General features: G+C 44.7%; 1 protein-coding gene across 1 annotated transcript in view; it reads left to right on the top strand.

Moving 5' to 3' along the window:
- LOC122792213 (protein argonaute-3) overlaps nt 1-19,827 on the top strand; it is a 1,955,650-nt gene that overhangs the window by 1,480,355 nt on the left and 455,468 nt on the right. The gene's annotated exons all lie outside the window — the stretch shown is intronic.

Genomic DNA, 19,827 nt, shown 5'->3' with positions numbered 1-19,827 from the left:
TGGGGCCTGAGGTCACCCCCAGTGGGGTTCCCCCCCCTCCTGGAGGTCCCTCTGAAGCTTCTTCGGAGGAACCCCCAAGGAAAAGACTGTGCAAGAGGAAGCACGCCGACTCCCGATGATTCTCTCACGTCGGACACCGATCTTGATGATGCGGAGGGGTCCCCTAAGTCGTCCTCAGATGATGTCTCCTTTGCAGACATCTTGGAAGCCCTCAAACAACGAGGTGGCTGGCATTCCAAACCCCCTTCCGCTGACGAGTCGGTGTTCCTCAAGGCCTTCGGGGTTCAGCCCTCCGCCTCCTGGGTGTCTCCGCGCTTCGGCCAGGTCCTAGGTTTGATCTGTCAAGGGCGGAGCATCCAGACTCTGTGGAACCGTGCCGCTCGCTAAATAAATTCTTATCAGCACCCCCAGAGAAGGTGTTTCTGACCAAAGGTGTGGCTGTAGATGCCCTGGTGGTGGCATCTGCTACCCAACAAGATGTAGCAGAGGCTTCGACGTCTGTCCATCCTCCTAATAAGGAGTCTAGGAGCATGGACCGGTACGGGAAGCGCACCCTCAGTTCAGCGGCCTTTACCTTACGGTCCCTGAACTATTTGATGCACTTCACTAGATTTCAGAGGGATCTGATCAAGGAGCTTTCAGATACCCTCTTGGGTAACCTACCTGAGCAGCTGGCCCAGACGGTTGGCTCTCAGTTGGCTACTCTGTCATCCATATCAAACTCGTCCATGAGGCTCATTTCATATGCAGCCGAGGCAGTAGAGCATGGTATGGATGTTGCTCTACGGAGGCAAGCCTGGCTCCGCCTGTGTCATTTTGCGGAAGCCTTTAAGTCTTCCTTTGCTGACGCTCCCTTTGATGGGTCCTCTTTGTTTGGACCCAAGGTAAAGGACACATTGACCCGCTATGAGCAAGAAGGTAAGACTTTGACTGCCGGGGCACGGTTTTCCACTCCCTTCGGCCTTACCCCAAGGCTAAAAGAGGAGGGAAAATGTGGTTCCGTAAATCACAGAAGTCTTATCCTCACAGCAGGACGATCCCCTTCTAGAGGCAGAGGAGGGAAATTTTTCTGGAAGACGCCGTCCCAGAGGCGGCAGAGGCCCCGCAACACTGGAGACCGCTAGTCCTTTTGTGGCTCTTCAGCCTTCCACAATCCCTGAAGGATTGCCCGACTGTGCAGCTCGAGCCAGTCGGGGTGCGTTCGAGGCACCTAAAAGCCTGGGAGGGTATCACTCAGGACCGATGGGTGCTTCAATCATCGCCGGAGGTTACGCCATCCCCTTTTCACACTCCCTCCGTCCAGGAAAATCCTGGACCCGCCACCCAGTCAACGGGAAATCGCAGCCTCAATTCTCAAAGCTGCTTCAAAAGGAGTCATCCAACCGGTCGCCGCAGACCAGATCGGATTAGGGCCTTACTCAAGATTCTTTTTGATGCGAAAAACGACCGGGGTCTTGCGGCCCATTTTGGATCTCAGCAACCTAAATCGCTCGGGTCAAGAAGTCCAAGTTCCGAATGGTCACCTTACAATCCATTCTCCCACTGCTGGAGAAAGGTGTTTGGATGTGCTCCATAGATCTCAAGGACTCCTGTTATCACATCCTGATAGAACAGGTCCAGGAGACATTTGCGCTTCAGCCTGGGAGACAGTCATTTTCAGTTTTCGCTGCCCTTTGGTCTCACCACAGCCCCAGGGTGTTCACCAAATGTTTGGCGGTCGTGACTGCTCACCTGAGGAGTCTAGGATTCCAGGTGTTTCCGTATCTGGACGACTGGCTCCTGACTGCCACCTCCAGGCGTCTACTATTGCAGAACCTAGCAGCCACCATATCACTAGGCACTTCCCTTGGAATCACCTTCAATTGGCCAAAGTCTGTGTTGCTGCCATCTCAGCGCATAAGGTTCATCGGAGTAGAGATAGACTCAAACCAAATGCGGGTCTATCTTCCTACAGAAAGGATACAGACTATACAGGCTCAAGTCCGAGCCTTGCTTCTCAAATCCAAAGCCCCAGCCAGGATGGTCCTACAGCTACTAGGCTCCATGTCGGCCACTGTTCTCCTAGTTCCCTTAGCAAGATTGCATATGAGAATTCTCCAGTGGCTCCTATCGACCCAGTGGTCCTTTCAGGATCTCCCTTTCAGTCACCTCATACGGATCACGGAAACCTGCAAACGGGACCTCCGCTGGTGGCTGGTGTCCTCCAATCTGGATCAGGGACGACCCTTTGTTCCACCTCCTCCTACGGCCACATTGACGACGGACGCCTCCCAGACGGGGTGGGGGGGGCATTACCTGGGCAGGTCAGTCCAAGGCAATTGGCATTCCGACAAGAGTCTCCTTCACATCAACATTCTAGAAATGAGGGCGGTGCTTCTATCTCTACAAGCCCTCCATGATTACCTCCCTCAGGGCGTAATCGCCATTCAGTCCGACAACATGTCAGTAGTCTGGTATCTGAACAAACAGGGAGGGACCAGATCCTACCCCCTTTGCAGAGAGGCCATGAGAGTTTGGCAATGGGCAGTGGCGACCAGATGTTTTCTGGTAGCGAATCACATCCCTGGGAAATCCAACGTGATAGCCGACAGACTAAGCAGAACTATTCTCTCTCCTCACGAGTGGTCTCTGAATGATGCAGTGGCAACTCAGATCTTCAGCAGATGGGGAACTCCTTGTTGCGACCTTTTCGCAACCCCGCTGAACGCGAAGTGCAGAAAATTCTTCTCTCTCACTCCAGCTCGGGGAGATTCCCATGGACCTAGCCCATCCTTGGCCCACCGGCTTGCTTTACGCCTTCCCTCCGGTTCCCCTCCTTCCCAGAGTGATCCAAAAGGCAACTCACTCAGGGAGCAAAATGATTCTAGTTGCCCCTTACTCGCCTCGTCAGGTATGGTTTCCCTATCTTCGGAAGTATGCTCTGGACAGTCCATGGTTCCTGGATCAGATCCCGGACCTATTAATTCATCAGTCGGTCAACTCCATCGGTCCCTTCACTCTTTGAAGTTAACAGCTTGGCTCCTCCTCTTCCGACTATAGTCAGAAATCTTACTTTAGACCCGGAAGTCATACGTATCTTAACCTCACCCCACAAGTCTGCCACTAGGAAATTGTATACTAGCAAATGGAAGAGATTTGCTATTTGGGCTCAACTCCGGGGTCTAGATCCCATCACTGTCCCGGTGTCAGAAGTCCTGAAATTTCTAACTTCCCTATTCAATCAAGGTTCTTCAGTCTCTACCATCAAGGTCCAATTGGCAGCTATTTCCAATTTTCATGAATCTATAAACCCACCTTTGATGAGTAACAGATTGTGTAAAACCTTCATAAAAGGTGCTGCGCTTTTACGACCTCCGATTTCTCATCCTGCTCCTCCGTGGGATCTCGATGTGGTATTATGTGCCTTAACCTCCTCCCCCTTTGAACCGGCAGCAACCTGTAATTTGAAATTTCTTTCTTGGAAAACTGCCTTTCTGGTCGCGATTACTTCAGCCAGAAGGGTTTCAGAGCTTCAAGCTCTATCTGTCAAACCACCGTACCTGGTTTTTCACAAAGATAGAGTATCCCTTAGGCCTAACCCATCCTTTATCCCTAAAGTTTGTTCCAGTTTTTGCCTGCAACAGTCATTAGAATTGCCAGTTTTCTTCCCAAAGTACTCAAACAAAGCAGAATACATCTTCCACACATTGGATGTTCACAGACAATTGCAATTTTATTTAGATAGGACCCAACAAACACAGAAAACAGATCAATTGTTTGTGTCCTTTTCGGACAATAAATTGGGCAAAGCCGTCACAAAGGTCACTATTGCCAAGTGGATCAGGGACTGTATTAGTCAGGCTTATTCCTCTTCTAATAAAGCTCTTACAACCTCTGTCAAAGCTCACTCTACAAGAGCTATGGCTACTTCAATAGCATTCCATTCTACGCTTGCCATTAGCGACATTTGTGCTGCGGCTACGTGGTCTTCTCCACACACCTTCATTTCCCACTACAAATTGGATGTGGCATCTAGTGAGCTTCATTTGGTTCCACAGTTCTCAGGAGTGTTTTCCAGTGAGCCACCCAGGAATCAGGTGCTAGGGACGCTGTCCCATCAGTACAGAATGTAGGCGAGATAGGATCACATAACATCTTTTAGTTATGTACTTACCATAACTTTAGATGTTTGGGATCCATCTCGCCCATTCTAATCCCACCCTCCTTCCCCTGCCTTGGAGATCAGAAGAGACCGACGGTCCGAGTACTATCGTTTCATCTTGAAACATCTGGCAATGTTATATAAACAGTTATGTGTGTGTGCATGAGTGCGGACAAACAAGATCTGGGGAAGTAGTGGTGGTGCATCCTGGGATATAGAATAGCTCAGCCAATAAGAGGCTTCGCTCTATAGCATAGCGTGCAGAGTCAGAGCCGAGGATCGGCTCCGAACCCATCAGTACAGAATGTAGGTGAGATGGATCCCAAACATCTAAAGTTATGGTAAGTACATAACTAAAAGTTTTACCTGATATTACAAATGCTTGCATGTGGAGCTTTTCTCCCCGGGCCTCTGCTGAAAATGGACATATATCCAGTTGGACCAGCCCGGTCAACAAATGTAAAATAAAAATAAATAAAATAAATCAGGGTTTGAGGTTCTGTATTGTTACAACAGGATGTCCTGAAATCACATATTACTTCACCTTCTTCTTGTCATTTCTTTTATGCTTACTTATATTTGGACTCCTTAGTAAGTGGGAACATGATTTTTTGGAAGGTGCAGCATTACTAATTAAGCAATTTTTAACACTGTGCTCTCTTTTCACATCTGAAACGTACTTTTTCAGTATTTAAAGGTGACAGTGAAAATCAAAACTCAAATAGACTTTTTTACCACCTGCATTAGTTGTACATCTACCTTACTACTGTTATGCACATTTGGTAACTATTTGAAATATCAGAATCTGTATGAACAAGTCCTGTAATGTGAAGACTGAGTTACCAAAAATCTGGACTTGCATATACAAAGTCTGAGACTGACATTTCTGGGAATATTCCCTTTTCTTCGAGGTATGCCAGTCTCAAGAGTTGGTGTATATTAAGTTAAGGGGGTGTGGGGTCCTGGCTCTTGTAAAAAAAAGAAATTTAAAGGAAAGTGCCATGTTCGATATTTTCTGCTCTCTTCGATTTTCAGTCTTTTTTTCAGCTTGTGGGAATTGGCATTTTGAGTCCTGGCATTTCAGCAGAGAACCGTACTCTCTCTGAGATTGCTGTACGTCAAGAGTAAGAAATATTTTCTCAGGCACTGCAGTCTCAGACTTGGTACATAGTAATACTTGGTCACTGTTTACTGTTCAAACTTCAGCCTCTTGAAATTCTGTGAGGTGAATCTGTTCTCTTGTTACATCCCCATCATATCTGCCATGTGTAAGAAGAAACTGTTCTTTCCATCTGCCACCCAGATGTTCATCGTGCATACAGCTGCAGTCATAACAGATGGGTTCTCCTGCTGTCAGGCGGGTCCTCGGTCAGCCGAATTCCAAAGTCTAGGTTCGGCGTCGGTTGTTGTCGCTTCTTCCCTGACGTCAGTGCGACAGGGGTATAAAAGAACCAGCCAACGCCATTTTCTTCAGTCTTTCTTGCCGCGCGGTGCCCGAAGTAGAAGCAGTTCGCAAGTGCCGGTCGGCCAGCTCCTGAGATTACGAATATTTTTCAACCGAAGACTTCTAGAAAGCTAAGTGCCCCATTGGGGAAACTTTTCTTGCCTCAGACCGATGTCAGACAAAGTTAATAATTGCATTTCATGTGGGAAGCAAATACCGCATAAGGATTTCCATTCCCTCTGTATACCTTGCTTAGGCCCAGACCACGACGTCTCGGCCTGTCGGTTTGTGCTACATTCAACAGGCACTATTAGCGTCGGTGAGTTCGCCCAACACTATTTTGGCAAAAAGTTTAATTACAACATGTCGTCGGATACTTCGACTCCAATTTTGAGTAAACGACGTAAAGATAAGGACCGACATACAAGGTCCGCGACTTCTACCGACACCACGCTAAAGCCAACTACATGTGCTCCGGTTCTCAGTGAGGCGCCTACACAGCCCCTGACTACCGATGACACTTCATTAGCGGTGTCTTCTGTGCGTGAGGTCACAGGCTCTTCGGCCCACACCCCGACGACAGACACCGAAGTCACTCTTGGCGGGGAAACTCAGAGTTCAAACAGGCCTGCCACCTCTCAAGGTGTCTTCAGGCCTTCTTCTTCTTCTTTTTCCATTAAGGCTTACACTAAATCTAAAGCAGCCATGCATTCTAAAAAGGCAAGCTCCACAGGGCCCCTCTCAAGGCCCCATGCCTAAAAAGCAGATGCTCAAAATGGCTGAGGATTTGATTACTCTTATCAGGGGTTCTCAACCCTCCCCGGACAAAAGGCCCAGAGTGGAGGAAGAATACCTTTCCTCGGACCTGGCCTCCATTACTTCAGAGCATTCTGAGGACCAACATTCTTACTCCCCTTTCGAAGATTCTGATGCAGAGGAGTCCATTCCCTCTGTCTCCCCCCCTGAGGATTACTCTTTAGAAACCTTGCATACCTTAAGGGAACACTTCCACTGGGAAGGCCAAGAGTACTCAGACTCCAAGAAAAGGCTCAGGGATTTCCTCTTGCTCCCTCAGCACAGGCCTCTGGCTATACCTCCTGTCTTAGACATACTAGATGATGTGTATTCAGAGGCCAGCCTTAACCCAGATTCTTTACCTCCAGCTCCAGTCAAGCCTGACAGGTATTACCGGGTTCCTGATTCACACCAATTCCTATACAAAAGCCATGCGGCTGACCCAGAAACTATTTCACAGGGCCCCAAGGGAATTAAGGCCTCCACTGCCAAAAATCCATTACCTTCAGAGAGAGATTCCAGAGCTTTAGAAAGGTGAGGGAAAAAGGTATACACCTCGGCCACTTTAACCATGAGGGCATTAAACTGTCAGTTCCATATGTTAAAGTATCAACAGTTTTTGTTGTCTCAGTTGAAAAGCAAAATGTCACAACCTGAACAACCAGACTTGAAGGAGTTGCAGGATTTGTTGCATAGTGCAGAGCAAGTGGGTAAACATACCTTGCCATGTGGTTTTGATGCTTTAGAGGCCTCTTGTAGAGCTGCTGTTACAGGATCAGTCATACGGAGACATGCTTGGCTCAAAGAGCAGACCTTACCAGATCATGTCAAAGCTAAATTACTAGATGCACCTCTTCAAAAGGATGTATTGTTTGGTGTTAAAGCTGAGGAGGTATTAAAGAAAATGGAGGAAAAGGCAAAATCAATGCAAACAGTGAAAGATTTCCTACAGGTACAACCGCCACGCTTCAGTAGAAATTGGCCTTCAAAAAATTGGTCCTTTCCAGCCACGGACAGACCTCAAAGAGGTAGATACAGGCACCCGAGAGGTAGAGGGCAATCTCAAGGATCATTTAGAGGCAGACAATGGCAAACACCTACACCAAGAGGGGGCGAGGATAGTTCACAGCCATTCAGAAAGCAGACCCAATGACTTTCCCCTTTGCATGCCAAGCAAGGCTCAAATGGCAGCACCTTTAGGCGGAAAACTGGCATTATTTTCGAAAAATTGGCATATTGTTACAAAAGACAAATGGATCCTGGACATTATAGACAGCGGCTACAGATTCCACTTTCACACCCTTCCAAAAATGACAGGCATGCCAAACCTGACACACAATCAAAGGGCAGAGGCACAAAAACAAATTTCAGATCTCATGGACATGAAAGCTATTCAAGAGGTACCTGCACAAGAACAGGGTCAAGGTTTTTATTCCAGACTATTCCTGGTACAAAGGAAGGGCAAAGATTGGAGACCTATTTTGGACCTATCCATCCTAAACACATATTTACTCGTACCAAAGTTCAAGATGCTCACATTACAGCAGCTTCTTCCCATGCTGGGCAAGGAGTCTTGGCTGGTGACATTGGACCTCAAGGAGGCATACCTGCATGTCCCAATCAGACAAGATTGCAGAAGATACCTCAGATTTCTTGCAGGTTCATCCCATTATCAATTCTCTGCATTGCCCTTTGGCTTATCTACTGCGCCCAGAGTGTTCACGAAATGCCTGGCATCAGTAATTGCCTTCTGCAGACTTCAAGGGATACAAATATACCCATATCTGGACGACTGCCTGATCCAAGCTGACAGCAAACACATACTTCTGAAACACCTGGCGTTTGTAATAATGTTGTTGAAATCTCTGGGATACACAGTCAACAAAAAGAAGTCAAGACTAATACCCTCTCAAACAATAATTTTCCTGGGATACAAACACCCAGATGGCCTACCTCACGCCAGAGAAACAAGGGCAATTAACTCAATACTTCAGAAAACTGGCAACCTTCACCAGGCTGACTGCAAGGAAAATCCTGCAGGCTCTGGGATTCATGGCATCTTGCATCCTGCTAATCCCATGTGCAAAGCTGCATATGAGGAAACTTCAATGGTACCTAAAAAACTTATGGTCTCAACACAGCCACAGTTTGGAAACAATCGTACCACTGATTCCATGTCTTCAAAAGGAATTTCTGTGATGGACTCAAGCATGCCAGAGAAACATAGGTCTCCCATTCTGCAAGCCTCAAGCAAATCAAGTCATCACAACAGACGCCTCGGACTACGCCTGGGGGGCACACATGACAGATCGGTGCATTCAGGGCAAATGGTCACAAAAAGAAAAGCACCTACATATCAATCAAAAGGAAATGCTAGCAGTAATAAATGCTATTATGGCTTTCAAAGACCTACTGCATCCAGGGCAGCTATTGATAAGAACAGACAACACCACAGTGATGTGGTACATAAACAAACAGGGAGGAACTCATTCATATCCCCTGTGCAGACTAGCCATGTCCCTTTGGAACACGGCTCTGGAACTGCAAATCCAACTTCAAGCACAATTCCTGCCAGGGAAAGAAAACACACTGGCAGACAACCTGTGCAGAAATATGACAGATCCACATGGATGGAAGTTGCATCCTCAAGTTTTTACAATGATAATTCAAGCATGGGGAAGGCCAGACATAGATCTCTTTGCCACCCACAGAAATGACCAATTGACAAAATTCTGCTCAAGGACTTTTCACCCACAGGCCTGGAAAGTGGACGCACTCTCTTTCAGTTGGACAACAATGACGGTTTATGCCTTTCCACCTCTTCCACTGCTGGCCAAAGTTCTATTAAAAGCCAGAGCGGACAGACCAAAGATGATTCTCATTGCTCCAGACTGGCCAAGACAACACTGGTACCCACTCCTGAGGAGCCTGACACATTCCCCACCATGGATCCTGCCTCTAATGCCTCTTCTACTGACTCAGCACAACTTCAAAACTCTTCACAGTCAGCTGAAAACACTCAATCTAGCCGCATGGAGGATTCCTTAAATTCACAACAGACCCTACTCTCCAAGGAGGTGCAGGATGTCATTTTGGAGGCCAGAAGGCCTTCTACTAGAAAAGCCTACTCCGCAAAATGGAAATGGTTTTGTGTCTGGAATCAGAAAAAGGATCAGAATCCTGGAATACTGAATTTACCTCAAATATTACAGTACCTAGCTGAGATGCTAAGCAGTGGACTTTCATTCTCCTCCATCAAAATCCATGCCTCAGCCATTTCTGCAGAATACAACACTGATCCTCCTTTATTCTCTCACCCTCTCTTAAGACAGTTCCTCAGAGGGGCTAAGAATATAAAACCCCCAAGGAAGCAACCAGTACCGGCTTGGGACCTCAATTTAATTCTAGAAAAACTAACCCTGCCTCCTTTTGAGCCAGCTGCATCAACAGATGTGCAATATTTGTCATGGAAAACAGCCTTCCTTCTAGCTATGACCTCAGCACGCAGGGTTTCAGAACTACAAGCCCTCATGGCTGTGCAGCCTTTCATCATTTTCCATCAGGACCCCTGGTAAAACTGTACCTACAGGCATCAGATCTCACTCCACAAGGGCCACAGCTACTCTGCAGCTTTCCTCAGGGGTTCCTACCAAAGATATCCTTCATTACTTTAGTGACCGAGATATTTTAACAAGTTTCCATGTCAAGCTGTTAGGATTCTACCATTTCAGTTTCTGCACAGGCTTCTTTCACTACTTAACAACTGATGTCTTCTGATAAGATTTAGAAACTGGCTTTTGATAGCATACAGGTTCTACTGTTCCTTCCAGACAAAGCCAGATTTTAGTTCCTTTTGAGGTTTGTACATCTATTCCTCTTTCTTATAAGGACTGTGTCAGGCTGCTTTTGCTAGCCCCTCCATTATTTTTACAAGAGGTATTCTCAGACTTGTGTATTCTTGATATCGTGTCAGGCTGCTGCCCCCCCGTACAGTCCGACTGTGCTGCCTCGTCCATAACATCTGCTGTCCCTTGAGCTGGAGGAAGTGTTGACCTATTGTAACATCATGTGTTAAATTTGTACAAAAGTTTACCTTACCCATAATTAATGTTTTACCTGATATTACAAATGCTTGCATGTGGAGCTTTTCTCCCCGGGCCTCTGCTGAAAATGGACATATATCCAGTTGGACCAGCCCGGTCAACAAATGTAAAATAAAAATAAATAAAATAAATCAGGGTTTGAGGTTCTGCATTGTTACAACAGGATGTCCTGAAATCACATATTACTTCACCTTCTTCTTGTCATTTCTTTTATGCTTACTTATATTTGGACTCCTTAGTAAGTGGGAACATGATTTTTTGGAAGGTGCAGCATTACTAATTAAGCAATTTTTAACACTGTGCTCTCTTTTCACATCTGAAACGTACTATTTCAGTATTTAAAGGTGACAGTGAAAATCAAAACTCAAATAGACTTTTTTACCACCTGCATTAGTTGTACATCTACCTTACTACTGTTATGCACCTTTGGTAGCTATTTGAAATATCAGAATCTGTATGAACAAGTCCTGTAATGTGAAGACTGAGTTACCAAAAATCTGGACTTGCATATACAAAGTCTGAGACTGACATTTCTGGGAATATTCCCTTTTCTTCGAGGTATGCCAGTCTCAAGAGTTGGTGTATATTAAGTTAAGGGGTGGGTCCTGGCTCTTGTAAAAAAAAGAAATTTAAAGGAAAGTGCCATGTTCGATATTTTCTGCTCTCTTCGATTTTTAGTCTTTTTTTCAGCTTGTGGGAATTGGCATTTTGAGTCCTGGCATTTCAGCAGAGAACCGTACTCTCTCTGAGATTGCTGTACGTCAAGAGTAAGAAATATTTTCTCAGGCACTGCAGTTTCAGACTTGGTACATAATAATACTTGGTCACTGTTTACTGTTCAAACTTCAGCCTCTTGAAATTCTGTGAGGTGAATCTGTTCTCTTGTTACAATCCCCATCATATCTGCCATGTGTAAGAGAAAACTGTTCTTTCCATCTGCCACCCAGATGTTCATCGTGCATACAGCTGCAGTCATAAAAGATGGGTTCTCCTGCCGTCAGGCGGGTCCTCGGTCGGCCGAATTCCAAAGTCTAGGTCCGGCGTCGGTTGTCGTCGCTTCTTCCCTGACGTCAGTGCGACAGGGGTATAAAAGAACCAGCTGACGCCATTTTCTTCAGTCGCGGTGCCCGAAGCAGAAGCAGTTCGCAAGTGCCGGTCGGCCAGCTCCTGAGATTACGAATATTTTTCAACCGAAGACTTCTAGAAAGCTAAGTACCCCATTGGGGAAACTTTTCTTGCCTCAGACCGATGTCAGACAAAGTTAATAATTGCATTTCATGTGGGAAGCAAATACCGCATAAGGATTTCCATTCCCTCTGTATACCTTGCTTAGGCCCAGACCACGGCGCCTCGGCCTGTCGTTTTGTGCTACATTCAACAGACGCACTATTAAGCGTCGGGCGGAGTTCGCCCGCACTATTTTGGCAAAAGTTTAATTACATGTCGCCGGATACTCGACTCCAATTTTGAGTAAACGTAAAGATAAGGACCGTCATACGAGGTCCGCGACTTCTACCGACACCACGCTAAAGCCGACTACATGTGCTCTGGTTCTCAGCGAGGCGCCTATGCAGCCTCTGACTACCGATGACACTTCATTAGCGGTGTCTTCAGTGCCCGAGGTCGCAGGCTCTTCGGCCCACACCCCGACGACAGATACCGAAGTCACTCTTGGCGGGGAAACTCAGAGTTCAGACAGGCCTGCCACCTCTCAAGGTGTCTTCAGGCCTTCTTCTTCTTCTTTTTCCATTAAGGCTTACACTAAATCTAAAGCAGCCATGCATTCTAAAAGGCAAGCTCCACAGGGCCCCTCTCAAGGCCCCATGCCTAAAAAGCAGATGCTCAAAATGGCTGAGGATTTGATTACTCTTATCAGGGGTTCTCAACCCTCCCCGGACAAAAGGCCCAGAGTGGAGGAAGAATACCTTTCCTCGGACCTGGCCTCCATTACTTCAGAGCATTCTGAGGACCAGGAACATTCTTACTCCCCTTTCGAAGATTCTGATGCAGAGGAGTCCATTCCTCTGTCTCCCCTGAGGATTACTCTTTGGGGAAACCTTGCATACCTTAAGGGAAGACTTCCACTGGGAAGGCCAAGAGTACTCAGACTCCAAGAAAAGGCTCAGGGATTTCCTCTTGCTCCCTCAGCACAGGCCTCTGGCTATACCTCCTGTCTTAGACATACTAGATGATGTGTATTCAGAGGCCAGCCTTAACCCAGATTCTTTACCTCCAGCTCCAGTCAAGCCTGACAGGTATTACCGGGTTCCTGATTCACACCAATTCCTATACAAAAGCCATGGGTCTGACCCAGAAACTATTTCACAGGGTCCCAAGGGAATTAAGGCCTCCACTGCCAAAAATCCATTACCTTCAGAGAGAGATTCCAGATCTTTAGAAAGGTGGGGGAAAAAGGTATACACCTCGGCCACTTTAACCATGAGGGCATTAAACTGTCAGTTCCATATGTTAAAGTATCAACAGTTTTGTTGTCTCAGTTGAAAGCAAAATGTCACAACCTGAACAACCAGACTTGAAGGAGTTGCAGGATTTGTTGCATAGTGCAGAGCAAGTGGGTAAACATACCTTGCAATGTGGTTTTGATGCTTTAGAGGCCTCTTGTAGAGCTGCTGTTACAGGATCAGTCATACGGAGACATGCTTGGCTCAAAGAGCAAACCTACCAGATCATGTCAAAGCTAAATTACTAGATTCACCTCTTCAAAAGGATGTATTGTTTGGTGTTAAAGCTGAGGAGGTATTAAAGAAAATGGAGGAAAAGGCAAAATCAATGCAAACAGTGAAAGATTTCCTACAGGTACAACCACGCTTCAGTAGAAATTGGCCTTCAGAAAATTGGTCCTTTCCAGCCACGGACAGACCTCAAAGAGGTAGATACAGGCACCCGAGAGGTAGAGGGCAATCTCAAGGATCATTTAGAGGCAGACAATGGCAAACACCTACACCAAGAGGGGTGAGGATAGTTCACAGCCATTCAGAAAGCAGACCCAATGACTTTCCCCTTTGCATGCCAAGCAAGGCTCAAATGGCAGCACCTTTAGGCGGAAAACTGGCATTATTTTCGAAAAATTAGCATATTGTCACAAAAGACAAATGGATCCTGGACATTATAGACAGAGGCTACAGATTCCACTTTCACACCCTTCCAAAAATGAGAGGCATGCCAAACCTGCCACACAATCAAAGGGCAGAGGCACAAAATAAATTTCAGATCTCATGGACATGAAAGCTATTCAAGAGGTACCTGCACAAGAACAGGGTCAAGGTTTTATTCCAGACTATTCCTGGTACCAAGGAAGGGCAAAGATTGGAGACCTATTTTGGACCTATCCATCCTAAACACATATTTACTCATACCAAAGTTCAAGATGCTCACATTACAGCAGCTTCTTCCCATGCTGGGCAAGGAGTCTTGGCTGGTGACATTGGACCTCAAGGAGGCATACCTGCATGTCCCAATCAGACAAGATTGCAGAAGATACCTCAGATTTCTTGCAGGTTCATCCCATTATCAATTCTCTGCATTGCCCTTTGGCTTATCTACTGCCCAGAGTGTTCACGAAATGCCTGGCATCAGTAATTGCCTTCTGCAGACTTCAAGGGATACAAATATACCCATATCTGGACGACTGCCTGATCCAAGCGGACAGCAAACACATACTTCTGAAACACCTGGCGTTTGTAATAATGTTGTTGAAATCTCTGGGATACACAGTCAACAAAAAGAAGTCAAGACTAATACCCTCTCAAACAATAATTTTCCTGGGTGCCAGCTTGGATACAAACACCCAGATGGCCTACCTCACGCCAGAGAAACAAGGGCAATTAACTCAATACTTCAGAAAACTGGCATCCTTCACCAGGCTGACTGCAAGGAAAATCCTGCAGGCTCTGGGATTCATGGCATCTTGCATCCTGCTAATCCCATGTGCAAAGCTGCATATGAGGAAACTTCAATGGTACCTAAAAAACTTATGGTCTCAACACAGCCACAGTTTGGAAACAATCGTACCACTGATTCCATGTCTTCAAAAGGAATTTCTGTGGTGGGCTCAAGCATGCCAGAGAAACATAGGTCTCCCATTCTGCAAGCCTCAAGCAAATCAAGTCATCACAACAGATGTCTCGGACTACGCCTGGGGGGCACACATGACAGATCGGTGCATTCAGGGCAAATGGTCACAAAAAGAAAAGCACCTACATATCAATCAAAAGGAAATGCTAGTAGTAGTAAATGCTATTATGGCTTTCAAAGACCTACTGCATCCAGGGCAGCTATTGATAAGAACAGACAACACCACAGTGATGTGGTACATAAACAAACAGGGAGGAACTCATTCATATCCCCTGTGCAGACTAGCCATGTCCCTTTGGAACACGGCTCTGGAACTGCAAATCCAACTTCAAGCGCAATTCCTGCCAGGGAAAGAAAACACTCTGGCAGACAACCTGAGCAGAAATATGACAGATCCACACGAATGGAAGTTGCATCCTCAAGTTTTTACAATGATAATTCAAGCATGGGGAAGGCTAGACATAGATCTCTTTGCCACCCACAGAAATTACCAATTGACAAAATTCTGCTCAAGGACCTTTCACCCACAGGCCTGGAAAGTGGACGCACTCTCTTTCAGTTGGACAACAATGACAGTTTATGCCTTTCCACCTCTTCCACTGCTGGCCAAAGTTTTATTAAAAGCCAGAGCGGACAGACCAAAGATGATTCTCATTGCTCCAGACTGGCCAAGACAACACTGGTACCCACTCCTGAGGAGCCTGACACATTCCCCACCATGGATCCTGCCTCTAATGCCTCTTCTACTGACTCAGCACAACTTCAAAACTCTTCACAGGCAGCTGAAAACACTCAATCTAGCCGCATGGAAGATTCCTTAAATTCACAACAGACCCTACTCTCCAAGGAGGTGCAGGATGTCATTTTGGAGGCCAGAAGGTCTTCTACTAGAAAAGCCTACTCCGCAAAATGGAAATGGTTTTGTGTCTGGAATCAGAAAAAGGATCAGAATCCTGGAATACTGAATTTACCTCAAATGCTACAGTACCTAGCCGAGCTGCTAAGCAGTGGACTTTCATTCTCCTCCATCAAAATCCATGCCTCAGCCATTTCTGCAGAGTACAACACTGATCCTCCTTTATTCTCTCACCCTCTCTTAAGACAGTTCCTCAGAGGGGCTAAGAATATAAAACCCCCAAGGAAGCAACCAGTACCGGCTTGGGACCTCAATTTAATTCTAGAAAAACTAACCCTGCCTCCTTTTGAGCCAGCTGCATCAACAGATCTGCAATATCTGTCATGGAAAACAGCCTTCCTTCTAGCTATCACCTCAGCACGCAGGGTTTCAGAACTACAAGTCCTCTGGCTGTGCAGCCTTTCATCATTTTCCATCAGGACAGAGTTTTCTTACGAACCAATCCTTCATTTATGCCAAAGGTAATATCCAGGGTAGCCTTGAATCAGGCTATCCACTTACCTACGTTTTACCCTAATCCACAAAACAAAGGGGAGAGGCTACTACATTCCTTGGACATTCACAGGCAGCTCCGTTATTATTTGGACAGAACAAAGCCTTTCAGAAAATCAGAGCAACTCTTTGTGTCCTATGCTACAAGTGCTCAAGGGAAGCCTATTTCCAAACAGACACTCTCAAAATGGATAGCCCACTGCATACGCTTTTGTTACTCTTTTCATGGTAAAACTGTACCTACAGGCATTAGATCTCACTCCACAAGGGCCACAGCTACCTCTGCAGCTTTCCTCAGGGGGGTTCCTACCAAAGATATTTTGGAAGCAGCCACTTGGAGTTCTGTACATACTTTCTCCAAGCACTATCACCTACCATTATACTCCAAAACTAGAGCGGGCTTTGCCACTGCAGTCTTGCAGGGCATCCTGGCTCCACCTAGTTCCACTTAGTGCCTACCTCCCCCTTTATTAGCTTTGGGATTCTACCCATCTGTTATGACTGCAGCTGTATGCACGATGAACATAGTACAGTTTTGTACCTACCATAAATGTAGATGTTCGAGTGCTAATACAGCTGCAGTCCAGGTTTCCCTCCCTCCTTCCCCTCTTGGGACAGGCCTTATGGCTAACACCTCCTCATACAACCTCATTGGGGTATTCTTTTATGGTGTATTTGCTTGCAACTACTGTTTTTTGATTATATTGCATTTGCTTTACTACATAAATTTATGTTTTGCCTTCCTTCTGGGGGCACCTGACATCTGGGGCAAGAAAAACTAAAGAAAATGGCGTCGGCTGGTTCTTTTATACCCCTGTTACACTGACGTCAGGGAAGAAGTGACGACAACCGACGCCGGACCTAGACTTTGGAATTTGGCTGACCGAGGACCTGCCTGACGGCAGGAGAACCCATCTGTTATGACTGCAGCTGTATTAGCACTCGAACATCTACATTTATGGTAGGTACAAAACTGTACTTTCTTTGTAGCCGTAATTTCCATTTTAACATTTGGTAAGATTTAGACAGATGTGTGATAATGCATGGTTAGCACCAAGCAAAGGTGTCAGTATTAGGCATCATAAGGCCAGGACTGTTAATCTTTTTATTTTATGTACTTAACAATGGTTATGTTCAGTAGTTCCACTTGTTATAACCTGTTTGCTGTGGAGTAGACATGAGAGAAAAATTCCACTAATAAATACAATAAAAAGTGACAAATGGTTAATAGGAGGTTCATACAGTAGCAATAAACCTATCCTAAATGCATTTTAAAAATTGTGCTTATATGTTATTACTTTAACCCCATAAGTAATTAATTGGCAGTGTATTGAATTAATTTGATTCTAAATGCATCATTACATAGTTAAGAGTATGGAGTAGTATATGCAGTAGTATTAGATAGAGCTATTTACGATCTTATTGGAAAATGACCAGTGTTTAAATGCAAAATAGTACTGTCCTTACAAACAGAATGTAATGGAGTGAAATAGGGGAGTTTGTTGGCAGACCCATAAGAATGTTGTTGTGACATGTTCTTGAAATGATTAAAAGTAATGTGTGTTAAGTAATAACAGCTCTGATAAGGCTTAATTTAGAGAAGGTAGTGTTAATATTTGGATAATTAAATGTGAAATAGGAAATTAGCTGTTAGTTAGGACTGTGGAGAATGATGTACCACAATGCCATTTAAAAGTGTTTCACTGAACACAGTCATGCTGAAGGCATTTGCTGAATTCAGGAAGTGAGAGTGAAGAGGCAGTAAGTTGTATGTAATGGCAAATTGCTCTGGTAAAGAGCATCTCAGTATGTTTTTTGTGCATCTTTGGTATAGGCAGAAACTCTCCTTTTATATGTAAAATCACCATTTCATTAAGGTTACTAGATCTGTCAGACATAATCAACTATTTTATGACTTGTTAGCTGTATCATATTATCGTTTATTTACTGGCTATCTTACCTCTTTGAAGATAAGGCAGCTTATGTGTTTTCATGAGAAAAGTGTGTTGTAAACTGAGCAGCATTATTTTAAGCTGGTAGTAGTTTGCCTAGTTGTTGGTTGGTATTTTTGTCAGTACCTTAGAGCTGTACAAGGCTGAGTGAGACGTGTTATCCTGACATCCTTCATTAAGTAATATTTCAGTCTGTAAAATATCCCCAGACACATTCTTATCTTTGGTATCTCTGATGTGCATTGCTTCATAAACCAGTATTGGTCAGTAATTGCACCCATGTAGTGGATGTCTGCAGTTTGGTAGACGTGCAGTGTTAAGCCAACCCTTCTGATTATATATGACGTGATAGCAGGTGGTATTCTTAAGAAGTCTGCTCTTTTTGCTTTTGTAGCATTGGGCAGTAAGCTTGATGAAGCTAGACATCTTTATAATAGTCAAAGACCTGGAATTTATCTTGAAAAATACTTGTATCTGGAGGAAGACCAAGTACAAAGCCCTGTGATACTTCTGTAGCAATTTGTTGGAATGTTGATGAGATGAGTTTCTGTTTTACTGATGTGTGATTTGTAACATAGCTCTGAAATCATCCATATTCAGTCTCATCATTGCTAATGGCTGATAACTCTGGATGTAAAATATCATGATTACTAATGCTGAAAGCCTTCATCAGATTTAAATGCAGTATTCTTTAAGCTGTTCTTTGTTATGTTTTTTTCTTTACCTGTTCACTTAAGGTTACTAATGCACATAAGAGACAAAAATCGCATTGGGTATGAAGCACAGTGTAGTTGTTTTGCTGGTATCAAGAAGACTGACCACTAGTAAAGCCTTAAGTTATGTATATACTGCAGTAATTTGTGTTATTCTTTAATTCTCCTGTTGAAATGTCAACTTTCTTTACAGATGGTTCAGCAGAGGCTCTGTCGTTCCACGTGTTCTGTTAAACCACATTGTCACCTACCAGAATAACACTGTTTTTGTTTTAATACTGTATTTGACTACTGTTTTTGTTTTAATACTGTATTTTTCTATGAATAGCTACCCGCGGTGGTGGTGCTGCGGTAGTGTTGTCGCCTCCCAGTAAGATGCTGTCTGGTTCGATTCTCAATTAGAGCGTCTTCTGCGTGGAGACATGCGTGAATGGACATACCTTTGTTGAAGGTTGTGCATCAGGCCTGGCAAGCCGGTACGTAAAAATCAACTGCCAATCATTAGCGGACTGGAGTTCCGCTGTGGCGACCCCTAACCGGGAAAAGCTGAAAGACACAAACAAACAAATTTTTCTATGAATAGCTAAAAAACAAACCATTTGCTTTAGACACCTTGTAAACTCCTAATATCCTTTAGCTAATGATATGTAAAAATCAAATAATGCCTCAACAGTTAAATTTTTAATGATTCATTTTTTCTCATTAAAGAAAATTAACTAAAGACAATATACTTGTGTTATGTTTTCCTTTCAAGATGGTACACAGGTAGAAGTAGATCAGAACTCTGTATCCCAGCGTGGAACAGGCTTCCTTCTAGCATCTGTAGCATCAACCATACCAGCATCTTCAAATCAGAAGTCAAAAACTACTTACCAAACTCAAAATCCTGCCCTTGCCATAATCCCCCTTAACTGACACTCCATTCTACTCCAACCTCTCCTCTACTTTCACCTCTTCTACTTTCTGTGAATACTTTTTGTCCATGTTTTCCTCCTGTGTACTTTATATTAAACTTGGTTTCTCTTCCTTTAACACCTGCCTTCTGTACTTAGCTAATCATCACTCTGTGTGCAAAAACTTTCTAAATTGTTTTATACTCCCTGGTAAAAACGATTGCTTTTTTTTACTGTCTATGCTTTCTCTCATTGTGCAATATGCTATCTTTTCTCTACTGAT

Source organism: Protopterus annectens, chromosome 1.part2 (genome assembly GCF_019279795.1).
Source record: "Protopterus annectens isolate FY-2018-M chromosome 1.part2, PAN1.0, whole genome shotgun sequence".
Classification (NCBI taxonomy): Eukaryota; Metazoa; Chordata; order Ceratodontiformes; family Protopteridae; genus Protopterus; species Protopterus annectens.
This window is presented reverse-complemented; position numbering and strand designations above follow the sequence as displayed.